We start from the raw sequence: 17,343 nt of genomic DNA on the forward strand, positions 1-17,343 counted from the left end.
TCGAATATTGCTTAAGGAAAACTGAAATGTACAATTTGAGACATAATTGTTACATTTTATTAAAAGGTGGAAACTGCAATTTTTACGAAACACTGAATTAAATCTCTAAGCACAAAGCATTTCGTGCTCTTTATCTTTAATTAAGAGTAAATTTATAAAAGTGTTTTGAATAGTGGTAAACAGCAATAACAAAAATTTTAATTTTCAAGTCTTTTTGCAGATGAACCAGATAAACAGAAAATACTCGGATAAATTCAAAACAACGTTTAATTTTATTAATAAACCGTGGGATATTTACAGAGCAGCGGAACTTTTATTTAACAAGCAGTCATATTTTATAAGGTTTCAATGACACAATTCGTCGGTTCAAGGAAAAGTGTTCGAAATATCACATTCATTCATCTGTTTGAAATAAAAAACGTAGAAATGAATGAACTTAGGTAACAGAAAGGCTTTTTATTTGGTCACGCACGCCACTTGAAACCTAATTTCGGTGACATACTTTTTGCCTATATTTTATTTGAAATTCTAGACGTCTGAGAAATAATATTTTCATTTTCTTTACGTTAGTGGTAGGTACGTATCTCAGGTATTGGTGGTGAAATAATAAATATGTAGGTCGTCAATTTATCCGTAACCAGTAAATAGGTATGTACCTAATGTATGAATTGATATGATTGGGCGCGACTGAGTATTTGTGAATTTAGATGAGTAAATAGTGTCTGGAGATCTTATTTGTCGAAAGTATTTACATTTTTCATTGCTATGAAATTGCGAATTTCTCACCTAACACCTTACTAAGGGGGAAAAGAAGGAATAGCTATTTATGAGTACTGTCGTAAGTATTTACATTTTTCATTGCTGTGAAATTGCGAATTTCTCACCTTACTAAAGGAGAAAAGAAAGAATAGCTATTAATGGATACTCATCAGGTTGTCTGTAAAGGCCTTTAATCTTAAGACGATGAAACATTTTATAAACAGATCCGATCAAATTATAAAATAAAGCTACAGTTAGCAACGAATACGGAACAATGTGTAAATAAATATTCCGCTTCAGTAATTCATTACATAAAGATAAATAATCGAATTGACGTTATTTACTAAACGTGGCGGTTAACAAGGGCATTGTGCTCGAGCTATGACGCGCCTTCTCTAAATAGCTTAGCTGCACCAAGCGCAGTTCTGACGTCATCGCCCATGAAGCTTTTATTACGCAAAATTGGCTGTAAACTGCCTGCTCTCTGCCTTATTAGAAACTGATTAAAAAAGTTTAATGCCTTCTTCTTTTTAATGTGTTCCTTAATCGAATTTATTATCGTTTCTAAGTCAGCCAGTTTTATTGCGCATACCTGAATTATGTTAGAATTCAATATGTAAAATGATATCGAGTTATTTGATGTAGTTTAATCCGCAAATAATTTAACCTCTTTATGTGAACCTTTTCTGATCGGTATTCAGATTTTGGTTTAAAAAAAGTAGTAACCACAACTCGATCACCCAAATGTAATAATACAAATAACACATTCGTTTAATAACAATAACACAAACGAACACATTATTCTCGCAATACGCTCCGACATAAAACTACTTTCACGAACTCAAATAGATTCTTACAATAGACTAGTTCCTTTCATTGCCGTAACTAGATCGCAATCTTTTCATAAAGAAAACGATTCAGTCGCGAGTAAAATACTCTTAATATCGGTAGCAATTTGTGGTTCATTTCACACCGAACCGGTTAGTGAGAAATGAGAATAAGACCCTCGAATATAAGTACATGTCGGAAATAAAAGAATGTAGAGTCATTGGGTAAGTACAATTGGTGCATCGGTCGTGAACTTGGCCCATATTCTCACGATTCCGAAGGGCAGGGTACAAAAGAGTGTTATGCAAAAACGACATAGCATTATTAGCGTACAAAAGCCCGATCGTATGCACTCAGTACGATGTGTTCATTTTTTATTGCTTGCAGTACGTAGGGGGATCGCGGAGAAAGTGCAATGATTTTATTGTTTGCGGTTCTACTTGGCCCTTGTTTGTGTCGTCTTACCGGTCGCTTGTACGAGCATTATGTAACTGACTTTTATTTTATATCCTGTATTTTAAGGTAATAAGTTAGAACAATATTCAATGGTGACAGGAAATAGAACAGAATCCTTTTGTAATACGCAATTCCGGGAAGATGACAGATGCATGCAGCTGGGTGAAAGAGTTCAACATGTATTTTCTTCAACGAAATCTTAATAATCAAATAAGTATGCACCCTAAGTATCGTGGATGTAACACATTCATCCCCCTCCTGACTCCCCCACCCCTCTCACATTTATTTTGAAACCCTTTGCTCAGATTGTTATTACCAAGCGATGTCTCTACATTGCCGACGTTACAAATTAACTAACTCCTTACGTGTAAGTAATGTACGTATCCATATTATGAATAGGTTTTAGAATCTAATAAGACTCTCATTAGTGAGCAATTAAAGCGCTGGTTCAGTATATTTAGATAAACTAATAGGACTGTACATAACTCCTAATAACTTTGGAATTATAATTTTCTTCCAACTGATGTTAAAATACCAAGTAAATACGTAATGTGGATGCGTCACATACCGAGTAATTAAGCAAGAAGAAGCGGCTTAATGATCATAATGAGATACATAGCGAGAATTTAAACACTGTGCTATTCCCGTACCTAGTCATCGTAGAGGTTACGTTGGTTATTTACAAATTGGTAAACATTTAAGAAACTAATAGGCGTTCAACGTTCAAGTTGCGTCGGTTCATGCTCTCTCATAAATCGCTCAGTGCAACACGCCGATACGGAATCTATGCAGTACGCTGCGGGCATGCAGGGAGCTAGTTATTCGCCAAGTTTTCGTAACACGTCGATTACTATTGATAACTTGCGACACATTTTGAGCCCGCACACGTAATTGAGTGCATGCAGGTCATAACTGCCACCATATGCTGCAAGCCCTGTTTATACTGGGTGCATTTGGCTCAACATAAACACTTCACCAGTCAGCATGCGCAGTTACACGAACGTCTAAAGATATGCATGTACGTTGTTACTGAAACGCCGCGGTAAAAATCTCAGTTTATTTTAGACAGTGTCCTCATTCCTGAGCGCGCTGCCCAGCGAAAGTAACCACTCACATGCTCTCACATTACCTAGATAATACTTTCCAGATACCCCGCTTCGAGTCTCGCACATAAACAAGCACAGGCTTACAATAACACCACTCAGATAAGAGTCGAACACTCACCGTTGGATAGCTCCGCGACGCCAGCCCACTTTACAGCACCACCAGGAAATTAGTGTTTATAATGTAATAATAAACAATAACAGCGGAGCGGAGGAGCGAGGGATCGCCTGTTATTGACGTAATCGTAACGTCGTTTTAGGTTAAATTTTTGTGATCGCGCGCGGTCGAGCAACTGTGACGTGAGCGGACGCGTCACGGCTCGCTTTATCAAACAGACATTTGGATAATTTTGGGGGGATTGTTTTGAGGAAGAAAGAGTTTTTAAGGTGGTGTAAATGCAGTATTGTCGCGGGGCACGGAGCGTGCGCACTCGAGTCCGAGCCGGTACTGGCGACGGCCGACAGGCGGCGCTGCGCTGCGCCGTATTGATAAAAGCGCAAAGGGCGCACGACGGCCTGGGACTAGAGGAACGGATCGCGACTCGCGCCACTCGCGGCCGGCGACACTGTAGCGCTTTCAGCACCACAACCTTGAACCCGCTCTATCGAATATTAGATAATGTGGGATTAGATAAAATGATGCGGTAACAAGAGGCCGGCTGTGCGCCGTATACACACTCACACTGTACACTCCACGTTACGTCGTTGTTTACATTACCGTGCGTTTACGTCTGGCTATTCATATCGAATGTAATGCGTCCGTACAATCGTACTCGCCACAACACTCTGTATGGCCGATGGAGATTAATGAACTTGGCATTTGTATATTATTGGCTATTCACGGAGCACAAAACGACTGCAACAACTGCAATGTTTCATCCAGCTAGTGGCTGTTTTGTGACGATGCCGAGCATTGTGATTTATCTCGAGCGACTATTTTCAAGTTAATGCATTAAGTTGTAGTACGTATAATACCAACCATCCTTTTTTAACTCAACACTACATTTGGTAGATAATCATGAGTGTGCAATAGAAGAGTGTCCAATGTAATAGGTATGCCTGTGTAGCGAATTTACATTAAAATAACCTCACAAAGAGTTCTACGTTAACCAACGCTAAAATAAACACAAATGAATTCTGTACTTATTGTTTTTTTAACGATTAATTAAATCCTTGTATTTTCCTCCCTCATTCATTATTATTTTTTGCGTAAAGCACAAAGCTTACTGTTTTGTTATTACTGCATAATATATCTAGTATCTCTAGGATGAAGACGTAGTTTTATACAGTCTGAAGTTAAGAGTAAGAAAGTGCTAATTAAATAAAGCTAGTAGGTACTATGTCAGAAATTGTAAATATTTTTATTAGCAGAGATCGTAGGACGTCGAAGCACTGAATATTCATACGCATAGGTACAATATAATCTTTGTCAAGAACGTGACAGGAATTCATTAAGATACCGACTGAATAAAACATCGTTACAAAATTTTGTTAAATTTTTAATCTCTGTTAGCTCAGTAATTATAACGTAATTTGCCTTTTATGAGGTTTTACTCACAAGTTTATTCAATTCTTGAGTATTATTATAATTGAGAGGTTTCTTATTTATTTACAAGTCGAAAATGGTACTTTGAATATTATTTTACCCGTGAGATTATTTTGGCTCGAAGTAATAAAGTCGAGTTTCATTAAAATTTTCTGTGAATCCAGGCGTAGAGGAAAGACAAATAATGAGATATTTTGAATTCTGTCTAGACTTAAAAAAAGAGTAATTGGTAAGCAATGCGATACTTAGTTAGCTTGGCGAAATACGATGTCTAAAAATATTGTGAAATTGATTGATTGTGAAACATAATAGCGTACAGACTTATCATTCAATTTTAAATCCAAAACAGTTTTTATCAAATTTTCTCATATAATTTGATTGTTCTATAATCTTGTAACAAACATGCATATAAAGTAGATTGACTGATGGGGTGTTTCCTTCTCAACACTAATAACAGTTTCTGCTTTATGCTGTACGAAAATGTTATACTCAATCCTATAAAAATGTTTTTATCTTGTCTCCCACTTCTACTACTACTGTGTGGGCATTAATATGAGGGTGTAGTGCATTCAAGAGTAATATATTCCTCTTCTCTTTTATATAGGTATCAATAGTAGCTTTGGCTTTGGTGAAGTGCCCAGTGTTTATAGCAATGGGCGAGCGCCCTATGGGACGAATTTTGAAAACGGCGAAACGTGGGTGCATTTCATACACCTGTGTTTACACCTTTGGGTAAAACAATAACTATGTTTGTATGTATGTATTCTATCACTTAGTAGTAAGTACGTAATACTTAAGTCATTGGCCCACACTTGTTGCCCGCGTCACTCGCTACGGACGATCCGGCGCGCTTCCACCGCCTGATCTGAATACCAACTATTTTAGCACACCATTCGTTCCTCGTTACGTAAAAGTATCCTTTAGTTAAGATAATATAGTCGACATTTGCTGCAGTCTGCGCGGCAAATGTTAGAGATATTGGAAAGTAATACTATCCTTTACTACTCGTATTGATGGGTCTCCTTGCGCATTTATACCATCAGGCTATAGTTAAACTTTTGAGGTTAGTGAATTACTGATCTTTAATACTAGTCTCGTAAGAGCTGACATAATTTTAGCTAAGAAGTACTTACCTTCATCACTTTTGACTTTTATATTTCGCTATATCATATTAGTAATTATGTAAATAGCTATAATAGTAAGAAACCATAGTAGTAAGTATGTAAAGCGACACCTTTCAACACTCTTACTGATATGACTAAACTTAAAAATATTACACAATATCACTGTATCATTTTTCCATAGTATGCTCCAGACAGAGACCAAAGAACGCTACTTAGTATCCATACAAACCTCTCTTTCCTCCTTCACATTCATACATCTTATCATACAGGACCGCAGGTAAAAATAGTCACTTTTAAAAACCCAAATAAAGTTGTTCTTCTCTTAAAACATAGGTACCTTCTGTGTCATTTAAAGCTCTTCAATGATTTCTTGTTAGACTATTATCTATTATCTTTTTGTAGCATTCATCTTTTATTCTTCATCCTAATATTTCAATAGCTTGTGATTGAACAATACGTTAGACAATTACTTTCACTGAATGTTATAAGTCTTAGAAAATCAATAGAGTCTGGAACTGAACGTTGATCGGCAGATTATTATTTTATCCTTTGCTACAATTCTCCTAAGCTTTTCTAGTCTTTTCTACAAATCGTTCTTTCTGGTTTAATATGTGCTATGGAGGCATAATATTTGTTTTAATATTTACCAAGGGAGGCTCTCATATGTTAACAAAATCACAAATTTCGTTTTAAATAATGACAGTTCTAAAGGTTTCTTTAAACTAACAAACCAATAAAGGAAGATTATGTTCTTTTTAGATATTATGGAAGCGGTATAAAGAATAATGTTAACAAAAGGTCGTCCTTGTTTTAACTTTGTCATTTCTCCCCCGTTACATACCTATTAAACAAGAAATAGGTATTTAGTGGAACAATATTTAAGTACACGTGTATCAGGTGCCTAATTTATGAATTTCCCTGCCACAAAACCCAATAACTCTATTTATTTTGCTATTAAAATTAACCATTTTAACTAACAAAAATACCTGTTACAATTGTTAGATCGATCAATTAACGCACAACATGGATAAACCTACGCAAACAAGTAAGTATTGAGAGTTACAATTCAAAGCTTAGCAAACATTATATTATTATGTAAGTATAGTACTAACAGTAAATTGTTACAAAGTGAATTCCAATAAAACGTTTAAATTTCATTTTCTACTCATGTGGTGAATCTTAAAAATTCTTACACGCCTTGCTATCGAAACTAATACAACATAAATATATGTATTATACATAAGCATCTCTATTCCTAAACTAGTAATGATTAAATACAACATATACTGTCTCCTCTATCACGCTGAACGGCTGAAACGATGTATTTAGATGACAAAGAAATTCGTTACTTTTTAGAAAGATTTTAGATTCAGCGTTTTAAATTAGATGTAGCGTGGTCTCTTCTTGCTCCTGTGGGAAGAAAGCGTGATTTAAAAATACATTTCGTTTTTCCGACAGCAACTGGCAAATAATTTTGATGTGATAGCTTTCTCTTTTTGAAGTAGCCTTTAAGCTCCAGGATTATTATCTAACAACATGAACAATAAGTTGTTATTTCCTTTTATTAAACTTGTCTTTTCTAGAACAACTACAATGAAGTCTGCAAGCTGTCACTTCACAGCTGAAAACTGTCATAATTTAGTAGCAAGATGTTCCAGGGAAATGATAACTACAGCTCTTCCGCATCATAAGTGTACCATCACTGTTCGCAGCCGGCTGCTGGCTCACACCATATCCTTCACACGTCATACACTTTGAACCGAAATAGAAACCAAATTATCAGTGTCTATGTTATACTTGAGGTTTGTTCACAAAGGAAAATGTTTGAAAATTCTTAGATGGAAGCGAAATATGGCGATACCTGCAACTATTTGGTCTTCAAACTTAAGAAAATGTAGTTTTAAATAGTAAGACGCGTAGGTGTCTAGGAAAGTATGATGGGGAAGCCTGCATTTCTGAAATCAGACATACATAGAGGACCGTGCCTAAATGCCCGCAAGAATTATCGCTAAACGCTATCTTATTGCTAGGAAGAAACTATTTATACCACCGATTAGTCACAGTTATTTCTGTATATCTTGCATAAGTCAGCAGCATGAACTGACGAACCGAAAATACTTAAAAATCTTATTGAGCAAACTTCCTGCTGATTGCATAAACTCAATAAACGGCGATTTACCAGTTCACTTTCATTAAAAACTTAAAAATAGATCGAATATAATGTACATTGAAGATAGAATACAAGACTTATAATAGTCTGTGTTATACTTGCTCGAAATATACCAAAGACCGTTTCTCAGCGGTTGGCTGTAAGCATGCGCCTTTACCCATTTCACAGTGGCTAAGCTATAGATAGAAAGTGCGAGTGTATGGCTAACGACTAGGTCTCTTATCGCAGATCGCCGGTGACTCGCCTGGACATTTGCATCGACTAGCCGACCCCCTACCACGGTATCCTGCTAAATCTTGGGAATTGTATTACTGCAAATATTTTTGCTGGATCATAGCTATTAAACTTTCACGTTACATGTTTAATTTATGATAGGAGACGGTAATCAACGCGAACACATTTTTCCTTGAAATGCCTAGGCATAGGCGTATAATTCCCGTATCATTTTATTATTTTTGCTTGATGACAAAGATTTATACGTAATCCTGCTCAAAACTTTGTTATTTTTAGAAACGTCTATGAGTACACATTTTTATCAAATTTAAATCAATAAAATACATCATCACTGCTAAAACAAACTAAGATAAATTAGCTGAACCCATACACTGGTAAATAATATGAAGACAATGCTTAAACCGTTAATTTACATACATAAAAGGTAGCCCAATTTCTTGTCAAAGCGGGCGTTACAACATCCATATTTGTCGGATACTCAATTTTTAAAACAATAATTATGAGCAGTTAGGAGTTCAAAACAAAATGATTACTGGTTGTGATCTCAAGCTTCCGATATCAGCTACCAATAATAGGGTTTTGAAGCAATTTCAACAGGACCATGTTATTGGCCGACGTCATTATAGGAGACTTTGGTCACGGTATATGGTATTTTTAACTTGTAATGGTATACTGACCTTTTGAAAAGCTGCGTAAAATACGCAGATTTTAGTGCAAGATCAATTGCATCTTTTGTGATGCAGTATCAATTAATTCACAATGAAAACTTGCAGATTAACCAAGCAACTTTGATTAAAATATATGATCAAATTATAGATTTCATTATTCACGTTCTGCTTATACCAATAAGATCATTTCACAACGAAATAAACCAAGATACTAAATGCCACATGGATTCGATTAATTGAATTACTTAATTTATGACAATAAATCCTAATACTCGTAAACAAAATATCTAATTTTAGACTGACATTTTGTATTCTAAAACTTAATCAACAAAATAAATCTCAAAGTATTTCAATTAGACTAATTAGTTTAGATCGTAACATTCTTCAGACAGGCATTTGTTTTAATAACTCACTTCAATTAGTTTGAAGTGCTTCTTAAATCATGTTTTTCTGTAATCTACGCAGAAAATCTTCGAAGCTCGCTTGAATCAGCTCGAACTAGAGGCAAGACTCATCGAAGAATCCGTGTAAATAAAGAAACGCGTCTATAGAAGCGATAGTGAGAACCATTACCATTTGTTACACGTGTAGAATGGCCGTATACGCCGCGATACATATCTAGTCGGCGGCACATTGCAAAAGGTGGTACCGGCCAGACGCGCCGACCTTGAGATGTTGCACTTCTATACTCCCTTCCCTTTACCCCACCACCCCCTCTTGTAACCTCCTGTTGCCCCCTTTACCCCGCCTCTTTCCCCCTTCTTAACCCGCTCGCAGCGCTTTCCTAGGACTTACGAGTGCCCTAACTTACGCTTAGCCCGGTATATTTACTAGTTTTGTAATGGACGTCCAGTATGTTACCAGTTAGTTGCTCTTTAAATTCAAGTTGGCGCTCGCTTTACTCATTTATTTGTGGGAACAGCGCTTCGTTGTTCGTTTTTATATGTTTATAAATACAAATTAATGAAGAATGATAAAGGGGGTAATGACTCGTGAAAACGGATTTCCCAAAAAAATAAGGTTTCGACAAATCATCGTCTTTAAAAAATGATTAACAGCGATTCCATCCTTTTCGATACCATATAATGGATTAATTATACCTCAAATGCGAAGTAAATAATCGTGTTCCATAATTTGGGTAGTCCCTACAACACATTTTATATCGGGCGGATATTATTCATCTCAACCCAGCGGTGATTTAACAAGATTATCAAGTGGACACTCGACGGTGTTGCAGTTGCCTACGCGAATTTATCAAATTGACGAGGGTTTCGGGCGAATTTTGGGATACCAGGCCATCAGTACCGCAACACAATCATTTTGGAAACATTAGCGGACCATGATTAATTATTATGAAGGCTCGTCCAGAGTGCAGATCAACACCAACCTCCTTATTTATCACCCACAATCACGAGATTGAAATACTTTTTATTTTACATTAGAAGCGTCGTTGAATGCCATCGGTCACAACGACTTTAAATAAAATTAAACAATGTGCTCTCAGCCGAGATAAGATGCTTACGGTTAAGAGAGGTCTTGGATTTTCATCAATTTGGCGTTAATGCGGATTATGCTAAGCATTACGCACTCCGTATACTTAGAGCAAATGGAACCGCTGTGTAATGCTATCCTATCGGCATTCAAGATCAGACATAATTTAGATTTTTACTGCTAGCATTATTTCACACTACAGGATTGCTAAGAGGTATAAAGTAATATCTACACTGTAATTCTTTGGCAGGACCATTATTATAACATACACCGGGCTTCTGTAGTAATTATTTAAATTTTAAGCATTAAAAATGAGGACTTATTCTCATATACCGGCCGGTGGAATGTCAGGCAATTTGTCAGTCTGGGGGTCAGGCCGACGGATAGTCTGCCCGATACTTTAGACGTGATGCGATTTAGTTTTATTTTTGGATACGTTTTGACGACTAATGGTTGGTTGGGATCGGACCTGATAAACATGAGATGCGAAACCTTCGGCATTTTAAGATTATACCGCCCTATAAACATGACACGTCATAAATATGAAGGAGCATGAAAAACTGAATGTTTTTGACGTTTTTTGGCAAGTTAATAAGAGCTCAGGTGGGTGGGCTCCTCTGCTATTAAAATGGGTTTCGTACGAGTACTTAGAATGTTCTTAATAAAATATTAGGTAGATACCTTTAGACCTGAGCACACATTAGAAAAGTAAAACCTACTTAAAGACATTTAATCTAAATTAAGAGTGGGGGTCTTATCATAGGATTTTTAAAGTTTTTAGGTTGTAAGAAACTTAAGAGATTTCCCTCTATTTAACCTTGCAAACCTTATCTATGGAGACTCTAGTCCCTAATTAAAAACAGAACCTGCCTAATAAATAACCACCGCTAATTTGAACTAAAGTCTAGTTAGAATTAGGATTGCTTTGTTGGATTTATTGAATCAAAATAGAATTTCTGTTTAAAGCGCACAAACGTTATCTACGATTAATTAGCATTTAACACCGAATCAGTGTACAGATTAAATCACTATTGTGCACGAGAATACAAGCGCAGAACATTTCATTCAAATTGTACTCAATTTATACGACATTTGACGATATTTAGAGGTGTTGAAATCCATTGAAAACAATATTTAATAGCTAAACTGACTGACGCTGTGAAAGATGGAGACAGTCCAAGGCAAACGGTTTGGCGAATACTGGCAAATAAAGCTTGAGCCCCCGCGCTGTTTATACATCGAACAAAGACGGGAGAAAGGGGGGTTAGAGTATGGTGAGTAAAGGTTCAAGTTACATTGGTTAGTACGAGTATGCAGGAATATGCATCGGGTACATCGCCGCTAATGGTTGCTGATTGATATTTATGAGTTTGGATACGTCGGTACATATCGCATGACACGACGGTTTCATGCCTCAATCAGCCACGAATGGCTCGGCCACTCATTACGCTCGCCTAATGATTTTATTATGAGAGAATACGGAGAGTAATCTGCATATGTAGATCTAGTAGATACATTCCTAGCACAACACATCGCCGTACGAAAGAAATGTCAACAAGATAACAATAAATATGTGTAATGAATCTCTCGTAATTTCAGTCTATCGCTTTTCTATTCATGGATTGTCGAATGAAAACTGTAAAGTTTAGTGTAAACAGTGTAAACTGCTACTCGTATTTTGATTTTATAAAGACTTTCATAAAACAGAATTACAACTCTTTCATAAGGCTGCCATCTCAAGAACATGTTTTTCTGAAATAGAAGTTATTAGATAAAGTAAAGAATAGAAGATTATATATACTAAAGATAGTCAGTTCTTAACAAATACGTAAGTAAATTGCTGGCAACGTTTGTCCCCAAATTAACATACACGCAAATATGTTTCAATATATAAAGTCCTGTATCCAAAAGGTCAACAAAACAGTTGATTTCGAATAAATAACATTATCTATATAAATATCTCAATTAGATTCATTCAAACCTCAGATATGAAAAAATAAGCAGGTATTTACTCGTATGATATCCCGACATTATTATAACATATTTAATGTAAGAATATTGATGTTTGCAAATTATCTTTTATGATTTGTAACTCGATCTTTTGTAAGTTTAGGATATAGTATGGATAGTTATTATCCCTTGGGACCGATTATTTCATTGTTAACTACATTTGTACATCAAGGCATAATGTTGAAGTCTTTCTTTTTATTTCAAATTATTACTCGGACAGAAAGGCAGCTCTTTATCTATTCTGTCCGACATATTTGATTTTGAATAAATAATGAATTAATTTTAAGCTGGCAACCCTTTAGCAATATTACTCAATAGTAAATATACAATAAAACATTTTCTGAAAGCCGCAATATACGTATTCTTGCGCCAAATGCGCCAATTGTGTCGTTTTATTTTTTATTAAAAATAGTTATTCGAGTTTTCACTCCATAGAAACATTATTCAGAAATTTATCTCCATTCGCATAGTATAAAGTACCACACGAACTTTTTATCTGATGTGAATAAGGCATGCATATACTCGCTTATTTTGTAAAAGTAAATAACATTCTTTAACTTATCAGTAAACAAACACACTACACCACACATTTTCTATGCATGAATATCATTTTAATATTTTTTGTCAAATGTACACCTACTAAACCGAACGTGTATTTCAGAACTGAATTCCGTAGCCCCTGTGGCCTAATGGATAAGGCATCGGCCTCCTAAGCCGGGGATTGTGGGTTCGAGTCCCACCAGGGGTAATAAGATGCATAGGAATCCATTTTGCTATTTTTTGTTGAAATATTTCATCCTAACAGTCTTTTTGTTTGTTTATATGAATTTTAGAGAATAAATATGTCCTTATTTTGTTTATTGTTGTATATTTTTATTGTCTTTGTGGTTTAATGTGTCCCTTTTGCTTAGAAATAAAAAGAATAATTATAAAAAAAATAGATATCCCTCATCGTGTTGGCATTTCGTTATTTATTTTGTTTAAGTCTATCATTGTAAACAAAAAAATCATCGAAATCATAGTGCAAACTGCAAGAACATACTGGGAATACATTTAACATACACGCCAGAAAACAAATATTAGATATTACAATAAAATATATAATATATTTTTATAAATCAACAATAAATTTTACAAACTGCAAATGGAATCGGCTACTACAAATCATGAATTTCAACGAATAGAACGTCTGTCCTACCTCCTTTATCTTATCTTGGACAACTATGCAGTAAAATTTCCATCCGCATGTAGAAAACTTCGATATCGCTCCGTCAGGGACCTCGGCCATGACGTCACAGGGCGTGCAAGTACACCCTTCGCAGAGCCCTCTACCCGTAAACATAAATTATTGCCTTACGTAACTGGAAAAAACGCTAACTTAATATTTAATGCAAAATTACGTATGAAATTATTGCTGAGGACTACGGGTTGTATAATAATAATATGGTTATATTATATAACCTTCAAAAATACCTTAAAACTAACTAGTAGTTGTATGCTAGGATCTCTCATGATTATGCCGCCTTTTTAAAACTGAATTGCGTAGTTTAAATATCAATAAAAATTGTGAATTACGTTAAGAAAGATAGTAGTAAGAGTTTCAACCTGAGTCTTGGCTCTTTCGTATCATATTTTTGTTTATAATGTGTAAATTTGATGAAAAAAGACAACACGTTTTTATAACTTACTTTAAGACATGGTTATTAATAGAAACAATTAACATATCGATATTCAATTTGTATTGTTTTAATTCAGAATATGCTCCTGAAAATCTTTCATTAAGTCATATTTTAAGAGCAACATGTACATAACACGTGACGTAGGTGTTTAAGCGTGGGAAGGTGATATAATGAAGATTTTGTAAAGAAAGGCTTACTTTGATTATTTATATATTTGATACAGGATAATCTTGTTCCTCCAACACAAAGGGAGGATCCTCCGACCAGGCGAGGTGATCATGCCTGGTGGGCCTAGGCTGCCACTGTTCCCGTCGGGAACTTGTATACAATATAGTCAATTGCAGTGCAAACTTTGATGGCACGATTCAGGACTTGTGACGTCAGTCACTCTACGAGTTAGTAGTTGTGCGCTCGTTCCGTTAGATGTCGCTGTCTGTAGCGATCCGCTACATCCACCATGCTGGTATTTTGCTGGATGGGGACTTTTAACCCCTTCAAGAAGTATTATATAACCTAGATATTTACGGATTACCATGTCATGGGAAATTACGATTTAAACCCAAGAATTAAATGATGTTATGTAAGGAATCTGTAAACCTATGAATAATCATGGTTCTTATATGTGGTGTGAATATTTTATAGTAGTGATGGAATAAACTGCCTTTATGTCTGATAATACTACGACGAGACTTAACTGCAATTGTACGACCACTAAGGTAACTTTCGTTTGAATAACTCGTGTACTATTTAGTACTTACTAGGTTTCACGGTACACTTACCTTTCAATAGTACTGTAGCTCGATTCTCTACTACTATCGACTACCGACAACCGGCTAGCTATCGAAATTTTGTCATTTAGAATGTACTGCCAAAATGTTTCCTACGACACCCGTCGGAGGCGCTGATCAGATTTTCATACAAATTCATCGGCAGTATCGGAGGGCAGTTCGGACAGCTGTGTGTCTAGCCTCCGGTTTCTGAGGTACATTTAGCGGTAGTTTATCTATTAAATATCGTTTTTTTTATATGAGCTTAAACGTTATGGAATACATAAACCACCGCAAAATGTACTCAGAAACCGGGGGTTAGTGAAATTGAGCTTTAGTATTTTCGAAATTTGGCAGCAGCTGTCTGAATATAAATTTTAAACGATTTGATTTATTTATTTTATGTAAATTCGACGTCAGTTATTTATAACCAGTAAACTGCTTTCAATGATCCCCATCGAAACGTTTTCTCGTTGAAACGTAGCTCTACAAACATCTCAACTTTGCTACCTACTGATTATTTTCGTGTTTAAAGTCTTATAATAATAAACATCCTAATTTAGACATTCTATTTTGACTTCGAAACAAACAACTCAGTCATTTTTGAAAACAATACAATTTCCTTTGAAAAGGAATTTTGTAAATTTTATGTCAATGATATATGTGGGCGGAACAGTGCGTAAATTAACTACAAAAATTATATTAATTTTTAAGGTTTGTGTTAATAAACATTAAGTACGTTCACCAGTGAGTAGATAACATATTATTGATCTAAGTTGATATGAATACGTTTAAATATTGGTGATATTTACTATTCTACCTCTGACGCATATAAAAATAGAATGATTTTCTCGACATACTTTCGCCTCCTCCTACAACAGTTGTAATTAGCATTTCTTAATAAGCACATACTAAATATATAAATCTTTTGTGTTAGTTACATAACGCATAATCCATCCAACGAATTTGCAATTGGTGAGTGCGGTGCGCGGGCGCTAGCGGTCCCACAGTCCTGCTACTGATCTACTATAGACAATGTAGTTCATACAATCACCAACTAATTGTACTAGTTACAGACATTATACATTGAATAATGAGCCGTAAGAGTTAAATATTTGAGTATTTCCTACCTCCGTGGCGCAGTGGTTTATGTCACCACGCCGCTACCATTGCGTCGGGAGGTCGTGGGTTCGATTCCCAAACGGGACAATTATTTGTGCGATCCACAAATATTTTTTCTGGGTTTGGTTGTACTTTGTGTCCGTTGTTCGTATGTTTGTAAATGTCCCCGCGAAACAAAAGCAATTCTTAGTGCGGGAGTTGTCTTTTTAGCAACAACAATACAAAACTGGTACATTATTTTAATCAACGTCGCTATAGATGGATCCTATTTATTTTGAAGATCAAAAGTTTTCCGTGTTGATAAGTAAATAACAAAATGACACAAAAAAAAACAAATGAAATCGTATGTAGGCAAATGGAATTTGATTTGTATCTCTAATCTAATCTAGTTTTAGGTAAGTACATAGAACATTATACTAGTAAATATTCAGTTTTCTAACTCCTAGACGAAATATCAAGGCAAAGTAAAGTCTGACAAGTTGTGTAGATACTATTAAATTGTACTCTTACTAACACTTGTTTATCCTATCCTACTAATATTATAAATGTGAAAGTTTGTAAGTATGGATGGATGTAGGTATGTTTTTTACTCTGTCACAAAGTAACTGCTGGACGGATTTTGATGAAATTTGCTACACTTATAGCTTATAATATGGATTAATACATATTTTTACCCCGAAAAATCTTTTCACTCAGACGAAATCGCGGGGAAAACCCAGTGTCTTCTTAGTTATTTCTCCGTCTTAAACAATATCAGTTACATGAAATCTGTTATCTGAAAATTTTAGGATACCTAGTTCAATTTCTGTTCAAATTAATAACTAAGAAGATAGTATTCTTAATAAAACAGAGAGACTATTCCTAAGTTGGTTAAATCAGTATCCATTTCCAGGATTACTAGGTAAGTACTAGGTATGTACCTGGTATTTTTTACAGCAAAATACGAACCAAAGTATGTTCCCAGCCGATGTTAATGTGAACAGGCGTACTAATCCATGTAGAGTAGGTATTAGCTGGATTACCCGAGCTTTTCCGATGTAGCTCCGTCTCGGAATATAAGCAAACAGTAATTTCAAAGTTTCAAACAGAATATTAACATGCAACATGCTGAGAATAACTGAGAAACTACTCTGTAATATCAAACGTAACCGCTTCTCGTGAAATGCGCATTTTCAAAAGTTATGAATTAAAGTTGCTGCAAAAAAAGTTGTGTCTGATATTTTAGTTTAAATAAAATGATATTTAAGTTAAATACTGTCAAATCATCAAAAGTAACACCACAGAATATTGATGGAAACCATTGTTGGTAAGTCAATTTAACGTTAAAAAAAGAGACTCAATTGAATTTACTGATCTGTCAAATAGATAAGATAACAAAATCAATAA

General features: G+C 35.3%; 1 protein-coding gene and 1 non-coding gene across 2 annotated transcripts in view; one reads left to right on the plus strand and one right to left on the minus strand.

The window, feature by feature from the left end:
* Positions 1 to 3,581, minus strand: part of EcR (Ecdysone receptor) — a 225,986-nt gene extending 222,405 nt beyond the window's left edge. The window contains exon 1 of the mRNA XM_076113632.1: positions 3,268 to 3,581. The gene's annotated coding sequence lies outside the window, so the exon portion shown is untranslated. The remainder of the gene's footprint in view (positions 1 to 3,267) is intronic.
* Positions 3,582 to 13,064: 9,483 nt separating this feature from the next.
* On the plus strand, positions 13,065 to 13,137 carry TRNAR-CCU (transfer RNA arginine (anticodon CCU)). Its single transcript has one exon. It is a non-coding gene; the product is annotated as a tRNA-Arg (tRNA).
* The last annotated feature ends 4,206 nt before the right edge of the window (positions 13,138 to 17,343 follow it).

The sequence above is a fragment of the Anticarsia gemmatalis genome, chromosome 4 (genome assembly GCF_050436995.1).
Source record: "Anticarsia gemmatalis isolate Benzon Research Colony breed Stoneville strain chromosome 4, ilAntGemm2 primary, whole genome shotgun sequence".
Classification (NCBI taxonomy): domain Eukaryota; kingdom Metazoa; phylum Arthropoda; class Insecta; order Lepidoptera; family Erebidae; genus Anticarsia; species Anticarsia gemmatalis.